The following is a 12,637-nucleotide window of genomic DNA, read 5'->3' on the forward strand; positions in this document are numbered from 1 at the left end:
GAAAAACATCTAAGTGCCAAATTAGAATGCCAAAACCAATAAACCAACAATCTCCCAAAATAGATCAATACCAGAAATAAAAACCAAAATTCATCCCTCCAAGAATATATTTCTCCCCAATCTTCAAAATACAACAATTTTTTTTCCATAGATATCTCTCCCCCTTTGACATCAAATACCAAAGCAGTTAAGAATCAATACATAACATAACATACAACTATCTACTCCCCCTGAGAAGTAGCTCTCCTCCATCAAAGCTAGAAAAACATTTCTCTATTAGTCCCTACCGGTTTGATGTCAACTTCAACATCTAAGTCTCTGTCGGTGGGGAAATTACCCCAAGTTGCTCTCTAAGATATTCAAAAGTTCCCTTAGGCAAAGGCTTTGTAAAGATATCTGTAATTTTCTCTTTAGTATTCACATAAACCAATCTGAATTCATTTGCTTCAACATTGTCTTTCAAAAAATTGTACTTCATAGAAACATGTTTTGTCTTAGAGTGAAATACTAGATTCTTTGATATATCAATTGGTGCTGAATTGTCATAGTAAATAATTATCGGTTCTTTGCATTTTACCTTTATATCCTTCAACATTTGCTTAATCCATAATACCTAAGTATAATTAGTTGCGACAACAACATATTTTGCTTTAGTTGTAGATAATGATGTACTCTACTTTTTTTTTATCCATGAAATCAATCTTTTGCCAAGAAAGGATGCACCGCCAGTGGTACTCTTTCTGTCATCTACATCTCCTACCCAATTTGAATCTGTATATGCACATAACTCAAATTATCATTCTTAGGATACCATAAACCAAGATTTGTTGTGCCTTGTAGGTATCGAAAAATCCTTTTTACTATTGATTCATGATTTTCTTTAGGATTGCTTTGAAATCTTGAAACAATACATATTGTATTCATTATATCAAGTTTCGTTTGTGTTAAATAAAGTAAATCTCCAATCATAGATTTGTATCTTATCATATTAATAGGAGCTGAATAATCTTTCAATGTCAATTTGTCAGTTGTAGTCATAGGAGTACTTATCGATTTGGAGTTTTCCATACCAAATTTCTTCAAAAGTTCCTTCAACTATTTTGTTTGACGTATGAATATACCTTTATCTGTTTGTGAAATCTACAAACCTAGAAATTTTTTTATCTCTCCAATCATAGGCATTTCAAATTCTTCCTATATCTTGTTAGAAAAGTCTTTACACAATCCATCTTCACCTCCAAAAATGATATCATCCACAAAAACTTCAATAACCAAAATGTCATCATTAGTGATTTTGTAATACAAGTTGCTATCAACATTACCTTTAGTATATCCAAGCATCAAAAGATATTTGTCCAATCTAGCATACCAAGCTTTGGGAGCTTGTTTCAATCCATATAAAGCTTTCCCTAATCTGCAAACCATATCCTTATCATCTGTCAATGAAAATCCATCAAGTTGTTCAATCTAAACTTCCTCTTCAAGATCACCATTCAAAAATGCACATTTTACATCCATCTGATATACTTTATAGTTCTTATGAGCTGCAAATGCAAGAAATAGTCTAACTGGCTCAATTCTAGCTACCAGTGCAATGGTTTCATTATAATCAATTCCTTCTTTCTGAGAATAGCCTTTACAAACTATTCTTGCTTTGTTCCTGATTACCTTACCATCTTCATTTAGTTTATTCCTAAATACCCATTTAGTTCCAATTACATTTTTGTCTTTAGGCCGGGAAACTAATGTCCATGTGTTGTTCTTTTCAACTTGTTATAATTCATCTTCCATTTCTTTTACCAATGTTCATCTTGACATGCTTTAAAAATAGATGCTAGTTCAACTTGAGAAATTAAACATACCTCTTCATTTTCCAATCTTCCTATTGTCATAACACCTTGATTTTTGTTTCCAATTATCTAGTTTTTTGAATGATTCAATGCTACATACCTGGGTTTATTCACATGTTTTTCTTCAGTCACAATTGAGTTTTTTGATGATGCTGATGTGACTGGATCTACATTCTGTACCGGTGTAATTTATGTTGGCTCATTTATGATAATTTCAACTGCTAGTTTAGAATCTAAAAACCTTGAATCTTCTTTAAAATGTTCATCGGTTTCACCTTTGATGTGAACTCTGTTGAAAGTCTAAACCGTTGTATTCACTACTTCTCTCCAGTATACATGAGGTATATTTTCTTCCATTATCATGGTTCTTGATGCATCCAAAATATTTCTATTCTTCCTTTCTATAACTCCATTCCGTTGAGGTGTTCGAGGTGTTGATAGTTGTCTTTTGATTCCATTCATTTCATAGATCAGATATCAAACATTTGATTTTCTTGTCAATTTTATTCTCTACCATTGCTTTGTATAACTTTAATTTCCCAAAAGCTTTTGATTTCTCCCCGAGAAAAGTAACCCAACAAGTTCTAGAATAATCATCAATTATTAGCATAAAATATCTATCTCCCTGAAGAATTCTTGTTCTTGCCGAACCACACAAATCAATATGAATTAAATCAAGAATATTAGTGGATTTCTCAAAAATGCTTTTAAATGTTGTTCTAACTTGCTTTCTCATTTGACATTCCTTACATACTAGATTATGAGGTTTCACAATCTTAGATAAATCCCTTACGGCCTTAGTTGAACTGGTCTTTACAATTCAATCAAAATTCACATGATAGAGTCTGTTATGCCATAACCAACTTTCATCAATGTGGGAAATCAAACATCTCTTATCACTGGTATTCAAAATGAAAGATATTACCTTTAGTCTGATTACCAGTTGCAATCTCCAATCCAGTTTTGTTTATGATTTTGCATTTTCCATTCTTGAATTGTAATTGAAATCCTTTTTCCACTAATTGACCAACACTCAAAAGATTATACTTCAAACCTTCTAAATAATAAACATTTTCAGTATTGTGCTTAACATCCAAAGAAATACTGCCTCTTCCTTTGATTAAACAAGCTTTGTCATCTCCAAATATTACTAGACCTCCATTACATTCCTGGAATGACAAGAATATGCTTTTATCACTAGTCATACGATGCGAGCATCCACTGTCAATGATCCATTCATCCTTTTATTCAATTTTTTTTGCTAGTGACTGCTCTACCGGTTTGACAATAGGCATCGGTTGATCTTCTTGTATTGCAAAAAATGCCCATCCATTATCTATCAGATCTTCATCTAAATCATTTGTAACTCCTTGATCTACATAGTAACATAATTTATCTTTTTTTTTCTTAAATATGTATCTTTAATATTCAAGGTTAGGCTTATATGTTCTCTTTGCTTCTTCTCTCAATCTTGCATGTCTATCAAGACATCTAGATGCTATATGACCAATTTTATTGTAGTTAAAACATTTGAAAGATGCTTTACCTTCATACTTACTTCCTATTGGACCTTTAGGCATATTCCTTGCAAATAATGCTTCAAGTTGTTCAAGTTCTTCATTTTCCTTCCTGATATCTTCAAGTTCTTTTGCATAAAGTGCTTTCCAATCAGATTTGTCAGATGATGATGATGATGATTTGAATGATAATTCAGTCTTGACTATAGCAACATGACCAAATTTCTCAAGCTCAAATGCTGAAAGTTTTCAAACCAAGGTATCTCTCGATACTAATGTATTAGGCATTGTTCTCAACTCATTAATAGCAGTTACTTTAATTTGTAAGACGCTGGAAAAGCTCTTAAAACTTTGGAAACAATTTCATCTTAACTTAAATATCCTCCACAACATTGTATTCCTAAAACAATTTCATTAACTCTTTCCATAAATGCAAAAACTCTTTCATCTTCTTCCATTTTCAAATTTTCATACCTAACCTGGTAACATTCCAGTTTTGCAATTTTGACAGTGGTATCTCCTTCATTAAATATTTTGAGTTTATCCCAAATAGCTTTAGTAGTAGATCAGTCTGATAATCCCATGATTTGTTGATCTAATAATTCACTTAGAAGCACGTCTCTTGCTTTGCAATCATTCTCCAACTCTTTAGCCAATGTTGATGGATGAGGGTTATTCGGAGTAGGACCAACATAGCCATTCTTTGTAACTTCCCATATATCTCTTCCAATGATGTTTAGATGTGTCTCCATTCTGATCTTCCATATACCATAATTAGTTCCATCAAGTTTAGGACTGTCCTTCCTAAAAATGTTTGTTTCCATAGGATCTCCTCAAGCTATTAGGCTTCTGCAAAAAGAGGACTTAGCTCTAATACCAATTGTTAGGAATCAGAAGAGCAACTGAGAGGGGAGGGGGGGAATCAGTTGTCAATAAATTATAACCCAAATAAAAATTACTCCAACTTAAACTTAGTTCCTGTAAACCAAACTTAATGTCAATAAAATAGATTAGCAGTTATATCAGTACTGGTGTAACTTAATGCATGTAATAAAAAGAAAAACAACATCCACAATACATGACACATAGATTTTCATGTGGAAACCTTGTAAGGAGAAAAACCATGGTGGGAAACCTTACCTACAATTAGATGATACTATTGCAGATAGTAAGTGTATAAAAATGGGGTCTACACATGCAGAAAGGCCAACCACCTAGAGCTCCCTGCTCAATCACAAAATAAGAGTCACACTGACTACAGTAGGATGGTTAAATCCTATAACAATATACTGCTTCAAAGTAGCATCTACAATGCTAGATTCAATACTAGCTTAAGCTCTGACAAACACCTTCATAACCTTCCTTCAACCTCTAGATAATGTTTCTGTGATTCACACTATGATCTGCTCATATGATCTTCAATATTCGCACATACACTCATACCATTACCGTGTTACATATATGATTACATCTCTCAAATGAGATCTTATATTTATATAAAACCTAAGACCAAATTTTAAGGTCGGCTCACTAAAGATATAACATTTAAATCAATTATATAATAAGTCTTGATATGATACAATATGTCAGCCTTAATGTATTTGCACAATTTCCAAAATGTGTTGTGTTGATCCGAAAGATGATATCTTGTACTGGTCCATAACCTAGACTTATCTGCTAGTAAAAGCAAATATGTTAACCTAATTAGACCAATGAGAAAAACACCAAATGCAAAAATCCAATCCATGTCTTCAAGTGATCTCCAGATGATAACAAGTCATCATTCCTATCGATGAACCATATAACCTATCGGTGAACATATACTGGTGACTATGCATAAGACACTAACTATGCTGGTGACCACAATGTGTCAGTTCAACAATAAACCAATATAACCAGAGTGTCAACTCAATAATGTAGACCTCTAGAAGGATAGGTGTTGACATCAATGACAAAACCAATGCAACACATGATGAAATCATCCATATTACCAACCAAAAAGTGTTCTATCGGTAATGTTAGTTTTGAAATTATTACTTATTAACCATTTAACAGTAAATAAAATTAGAGTGCATATGTACCAAATAACACATAGAAAGGTAACACCATGACACCAGGATTGATACGTGAAAAATCATGCAAAGGGAAAAACCATAGTGGGGATAATACCCACAATATCTATATACTTGATCAAGGTATACAAATATTACATGAGAGGGTTTGCACATGCAACAAGGCTGACTACCTAGATCTCACTACTCAAACATAGATAAGAAGTCACGCTGACCTTCAAAATATTGCAAAGTGTTTACAAATGAATATAAACTTATAAAATGCATCTGACAATGCTCGACAAGTTTCGATGAATGCTTTGATATCCTTCTCTGTATACTAGTTTACTAATGCTCTATTTTGCTACCGATTATGTTGTGCACATGAAATTGCACACAAACACTTCCAATCACTGACCAAAATACATACCAATACTCACTGAAATATTCACAATCCAAAATTTGCATTCCATACTATACATGATCTATCGTTGAAGTGGTCTTCTTAAATATCCTTCTAACTTAACCATGTCAGCTTCAATGAGAAATATAAACAAGTCGGCTACCAGAGCATAATGAAATCCAAACATAAATATAATGACCAAGTCAGCCATCACACATTACCACCAAAATCCATGGAGAAAATAATCGGGACCAAAATATTTCCTTAGTCGTGTCCTATCCATTACTGGGTTCCATATACACGTTACTAGGATCAAGACATCTTACCAGGATTAGGATTTAGTTGGTATGAAGTGAATGTTGGTGCCAGTGCCGATGTAAAGCAATGTGAATGCTGACTAGTGCAATGAATTTCAGTTAACCAAACAATGAAACCATTTACCCTGAGATGATGAGTTGCCATCAATGACAACCCAAAATGGCATTAACCCTTACCGGATGAGTGTCAATTGCCAACAATTATAAAACACATTAATTATATGTTACTAGAAACTTAAAAATATGCTTAAAAATTAATAATGCATACAATTTTAACTTTTACAAACCAACCCCATACCCTAAAAAGCAACCCAAAACATTTTTTGCTTTAAAATTTTTAATTTTTAAAATTAAAATAAATTATTTTTTAAAAACAATAAATATAAATAGGTGAAACATAAAATAAAATTCAAATAAGGAAAAAATTATATTCTTAAAATGAATATGAATTTTACATGCTTTTATTTTTTATTAAATTAAATTATTATTTTAAAATATAAAATTAATCTATCAATTATTTTGCTTGACAAAAGATTAGACAATGAAGGCTGACACGGATGACTGATGGTGTTTCGTGGAGCTCTGGTGCGAGCTAGGGCCCACGTGCCCTAGCTTGTTTTGCCTGCATTCTGCGCGCGCCGGTGGCTGCTTTCTGCTCGCGGGGGGGGTTTTCTGTGTTCGCAGGGGTCTGGAGGGGGTTGGATAGGAGTTTGATCTCCTCTCTTCTGCGGCTAGGCATTTTTCTGGCCACTGTCTGGTGCGAGGGTCTCTTGGACGGGGGGCTCGAGGTCACTTGGGCATTTGGGCCGACTGCCTTGCCTCTTTCCTTATTTTGTTAGGTTCTTGGGCTCTTTTTTCAATGGAGAATCAGGGCCTTGCTTCTTCCCTAGATTTGGAGATGGTAGATCCATCCTCTTTGATGCATGCCAGTAACAAGGATCGAACTGAGTTTCCCCCTTCTGGGGAGGGTACCTCCTCGTCAAAAGGGTCTTTTTGAATTAAAAAAGTTAATGGATGTTTGGAGAGATCAGAAGATAGACCAGTTTTGGTTATTCAACCTGAGTAGGTTTTAGAAGATGTTGATTACTGGAGCAAGCATGCTCTTATATGCAAATTTTTGGGCCTTCGTCTCTCTCTTCCTGTGTTGGAGTCCTGGGCACGTCGGGTTTGGAACCCTGAAGGAGATATGGAGATTCTTTTAGCAGCTAATAACTACTTCCTAGTTATTTTTTCAAGCATAGCAGACAGGAATAGGGCTTTTGAGGGTGGCCCTTATTTCTTTAACCAAGTTGGGCTCTTTATCAAGCCTTGGCATATGGGCTTCAACTCTATGGAAGAGATCCCATCGTGGGTGCCTGTGTGGGTTCATTTGCCAAGGCTTCTGTTGGAATTTTGGAGGGAAGATATCCTCCACTCAATCTCTTTACTTCTTGGGAAACCTGTTGGATCGGCTTCACAGACTCAAGATTGTAAGGTAATCTCCTTTGCTCGCATTTGTGTTGAAGTTGATTTGAATAATCCATTACCAGACTCTATGGAAATTTGCATGGGTTCTTCCTCCTGGATTCAGCAGCTAGATTACGAAACCCTCCCATTCAGATGCAGAATTTGCCATGAATATGGTCATCTTCATCGCAGATGCCCCAGATTGAATTCTTCCCCCTTGCCTACCTCTGAACCTCCTAGGTTGAACAAGGGGAAAGCTCCAGTGTTTGATGGGCCTGTTGATAAGGAGGGATTTACCCCAGTTAAATCCCGTAACAAAGGCAAAGGCAAGAAGAGACCTTGGATGGACAGACAAAATGATGACACATTTAACAGGTTTGAGCTTCTGGATAGCGTAGTCCAAGAAGATGGTATTCCAACTGAGCTTTCTTCTAGGGTTAAGGGTCAAGTAGAGAATTAAGAGGTGGTTGCAAGGAAGGAGGAGCCGATTCTATCGTCAGGGGTTCAACAGGTTTGTCAACCGGCTTTGGACTTGCTCTCTCATGTTCAGAATATTGGTGGCCTCCAGGAGTCACAGATTACGGTGGGTAATGCTAGCTTGGCTCCTTGTCTAGAAGTTTTGAAGGCATCCGCGGATCCTGTGAAGGGTGCTAAGGCTCCTCCTGCCTTAGGCTTGCATCAAAAATATTTTAAAAAGGGGCCTCTAGATAAACAGTCAAGGAGTGGAAGGAAGACTGATCAAGAGAAGGTCAAGATTATGGGGGATACTTTGGTTGAGTCTAGGTCTGTGAAACCCATTGATTCCCACTTCTCCCACCCCCCTAAATGATAGTTTTATCTTGCAATGTAAGGGGGTTGAACAGCATCCCCAGACAAAAGGTTGTTCGCAGATTAATTGAGTCTCAAGCTCCAGATGTGGTATTCATTCAGGAAACCAAGCTTACAGTGGATGGTTTGAATAATTGTGCTCTGCGTATCTGGCCCCAAGGCTACTGGCAGGAGGTGGGGGCATTGGGCAGTTCTGGGGGGGTGGCTTGCTTTTGGAACCTGAGGAAAGTCTCCCCCTTATGGTGGGTCTCTAGTCGGTCTTCTATCTCTATGGTTGCCTCCATTTTCAAAACTGGCGAAAGATGTCTTTTCTCCAATATTTATGCTCCTACTGATCTTCCAGGTAAGACACACCTTTGGGATCATATCAATTTTGTCCATTCTCTAGACCTGTTTCTCCCATGGATTTTGGTTGGTGACTTTAATGCTGTTATTAGTATGGATGAAAAACGGGGAGGGTTAGCTAGGCTTGATCCTTCCTCTCTTTTGCTCAAAGATAATATTGGTCTCCTTAACCTTGTTGACATGAAGCCAATCAATGGAGTTTTTACTTGGAATAATAGGCGATGTGGTGATGAGGCTATCTCAGAACAGCTTGATAGATTTCTGGTTTCCTATTATTGGATGAGTAGCAGGTGGACTACCAGTTCTGATATCCTGGATTGGAGGGGATCTGATCACTGGCCTATCAAGCTTTGTGTCTCCTCTTACGGGGTCACCAAAAATTCATCCTTCAAATTTCAGTTGATGTGGTTATGGGATCACTCTCTTCAGGATCTGGTGCTGGATTGGTGGTACAAAGGGCTTCCTGCCCATGGGAGGGCCATGTACACTTTTAGCAAACGGCTCCAATATGTGAAGTATAGGCTTAAGAGGTGGAATAAACAATGTTTTGGGAATCTACATGCTTAGAAACTTGCTGCTCAGTCCAAGCTGGATAGTGTCACTCGTTAGATTCGAGACCATGGGCTATCCTCTGACCTTTTGAATGCTGAGTCCTTGGCCCTTAAGGGCTTAGAAGAGTGGGAGCTTCAGGAGGAGATTTTCTGGAAGCAAAAATCTCGTATTGATTGGCTTCAGGAGGGGGATAGAAACACATCTTTCTTCCATAATTCGGTCAAGGCCCATAGGCAGGGGAGCTCCTTTTCCATGCTTGTCTCAAGTGATGGGTCCCAACTCTCGTCCTGTGGTGAAATTTCGAGGGAAGCTATCAACTATTTTTCTAATCTTTTTACTAGGGAGGATATTGCTGCTAGATCCGAGGAGAGGGCTATCTTGGATTCTATTCCTTGCTTGGTCTCAGATGAGATGAATGAGGCTCTTTTGGGTCCAATACTACTGCTTGAATTGGAGAAGGTTGTGTTTAGTATGAAAAAAGGCAAAGCTCCTGGCCCAGATGGGTTTCCAATTGAGTTCTTCCAGGAATTTTGGGAAATAATAAAGTTTGATCTCCTTGAGGTGGTTCAGGAATCCCTTAGGAACAAACAAATGCTTAAGTCTCTGAATTCTACTTTTCTAGCTCTCATACCTAAGAAGGAGGGGGCTAATCAGATGGATCAATTCAGGCCTATTGCTTTATGCAATGTTGTCTACAAGATCATCACCAAATTGATTGCTGAGAGACTCAAACCTCTCCTTGGTGCTTTGATTTCTGCTGAGCAGGGAGGCTATGTGGAAGGGAGACAAATCTTGGATGGTGTCGTGATTGCTACGGAGGTTATTCACTCTATGGCTTCCTCTAAGGAGAGGGCGATGTTCATTAAGCTTGACATGGCTAAAGCTTATGATCGGGTGAGCTGGGAGTTCCTTCAGAATATCCTCTTGGCCTTTGGCTTTAAAGAGGAATGGGTGAGTTGGGTTCTCAGTTGTGTTACCTCATCCTCCTTCTCCATTCTCATTAATGGGGAATCTTCAGATTGGTTTAGTGCTTCTCAGGGACTCCGGCAAGGGGACCCTCTTTCCCCTTATCTTTTCATTATCATGGCGGAAGGTCTTGGTAGATTTATTAAATCTCAGGTGCGGTAGGGTTGTATTCACGGCTGGAGCTGGAACAATGATCTCCCTCCCTGTTCTCACCTTCAATTTGTGGATGATACTGCATTGATGGGCTTGGCTAGAGTTAGTGAGGTAGTGAATTTTAGGAGAACTTTAGACATCTACTTGAAAGCTGCTGGTCAGAGTATTAATGATGATAAATCTTCCATTTATTTCTTTAATACTCCTCGTCTCATTCAATACAGGATTGCCAGGATTCTTAGATTCCAAATTGGATCTCTTCCCCTGATGTACCTTCTGATTCCTTTGGCTTTGGGACCCCAATGGAGAGATTTTTGGCAGGGGATTTTGGATAAGTTCCAGAGTAAGGTTAGTCATTGGACTCACAGATGGCTCTCTTCTGCTGGTAGAGTGCTTCTCCTTAAAATAGTGATGCAGACTCTCCCTATTTATAGGTGTTGTGTGCAGATTCCTCCTGCCTCCTTTATGAGGGAGTTTGATGCTCTTTCCCGGCAATTCCTTTGGTCGGGAAACCTTCATTCTTTGAAGTGGAGTTTAGTCAAGTGGGAGTCTGTCTGTAGGCTGAAGCATGCTGGGGGCCTTGGCCTTAGGTCTGTGGCTCTTATGGTTTCGGCTTTGGCGGCTAAGCTGTACTGGAGATGGTGCAACAACCAAGATCAAGAGTGGGCCAAGATTCTTTCTTTCAAGTATGTTCCTAGGGTTGAGAGTCAGGAAGTGCCACGGATTGCTCTGTTGGGCAAAGGTTCTTGCATATGGGATATTCTTAAGAAGGGAGCTCAGCTTGTTAGGAATGGTCTCTTCTGGATCTGTAATAATGGATCTGATGCTCTTTTTTGGTTGGACTCTTGGGATGGTCACCCTCCCATCCTATCTAGTTTCCCTCAGCTTCTGCCTCTTTGCCAGATGTTCTCTGATGCTGGGTGGATTAAGGTGGAGCATTTTAAAACTGTTAAGCGTATTGGTCATCTGGAGATGTCTTGCTGGAATGATCTGCAAGAGTGGCCTGTGGGCGGTTCTGAGGAGGATCGGGCAGCTTTGTGTAAGGTCTTGGAGGGCAGGCTTTGCAGCTCTCTGAAGGAGAGGGACAAATTGGCTTGGAGTCCTAGCCCAAAAGGTAATTATACTGTTGCTCAAGGCTATGCTGTGCTTGATAGGAATTTACATGGTCCTGCTGAGGTGCCTTGGTGGAGAAAGGCTGGAACAACTTTTCTTGGCCCAAGTGTAACTTCTTTTTATGGTTGGTTGCCCAGAGGAAATGTCTCACTTGGGAGAACCTTCGTAAAAGGAGGTTTCAGGGACCTTCCATTTGTGTTCTTTGTTTGAGTAGTGAAGAATGTTCTTCCCACTTGTTCTTCCACTACCCCTACTCTCGTGAGATTTGGCACAGATGGTGGGAGGCTTGGCATCATGGTTGCATTCATGCTTTCTCTCTTATTGAGTTTTGGGAGAGTCTGGGCAAGCCTCCTACGAAGACTCCTTTTCTTCAGGTGGCCTGGTTCATTGGGCCTGGTTTCATTCTTTGGAACCTTTGGCTGGAAAGGAACCGTAGAGTTTTTTGTGATTCCAGATTGGATAGTGGTCAACTGTGGACAAAGATTATGAGTAGGCTTCAGGAGACTATTCATGCTAAATGTGATATGTCCGTAAGTATTGATCCTAGGGATGTTGCGGTTGTGCGAGATCTGAGCTTGGGTGTTAATAGTAGGGGTTGCTCTGCTAATATTATGCCCCGTCATGTCAAGAAACGGTTCTGTCGTGATGGGAGATGGGCACCTCCTCCTGATGGGGTCCTGAAGATTAATACGGATGGATCTTCTCGGGGGAATCCTGGGCATGCTGGTATTGGGGGTATTGGTAGAAGTAAAGATGGTGATGTTGTTTTTTGCTTCTCTGTCTACAAATGGCTTTACTCTAATAACCTGATGGAGGCCCTGGCTATTAAGACTGCTGTTGAGCAGGGTTGCTCTCTTGGCTGGAGGAGGATTATCTATGAGTCTGACTCTCAGATTGTTGTGGATATGTTGAACAACCAGAGGTTGGATGGTGTTAGTTGGCAATTAGCTTTGATGGTCAGACAGATTTTAAGTGTTTGTAGCTCCTTGGAATCTGTCTCTTTCTGTCACATCCCTAGAGAATGGAATACCATGGCTGACTGCTTGGCGAAGTGGGCCTCGGAGAAAGGGGATGGTTGGGATATCAGTGGTAGGGG

The sequence above is a fragment of the Cryptomeria japonica genome, chromosome 11 (assembly GCF_030272615.1).
Source record: "Cryptomeria japonica chromosome 11, Sugi_1.0, whole genome shotgun sequence".
NCBI lineage: Eukaryota > Viridiplantae > Streptophyta > Pinopsida > Cupressales > Cupressaceae > Cryptomeria > Cryptomeria japonica.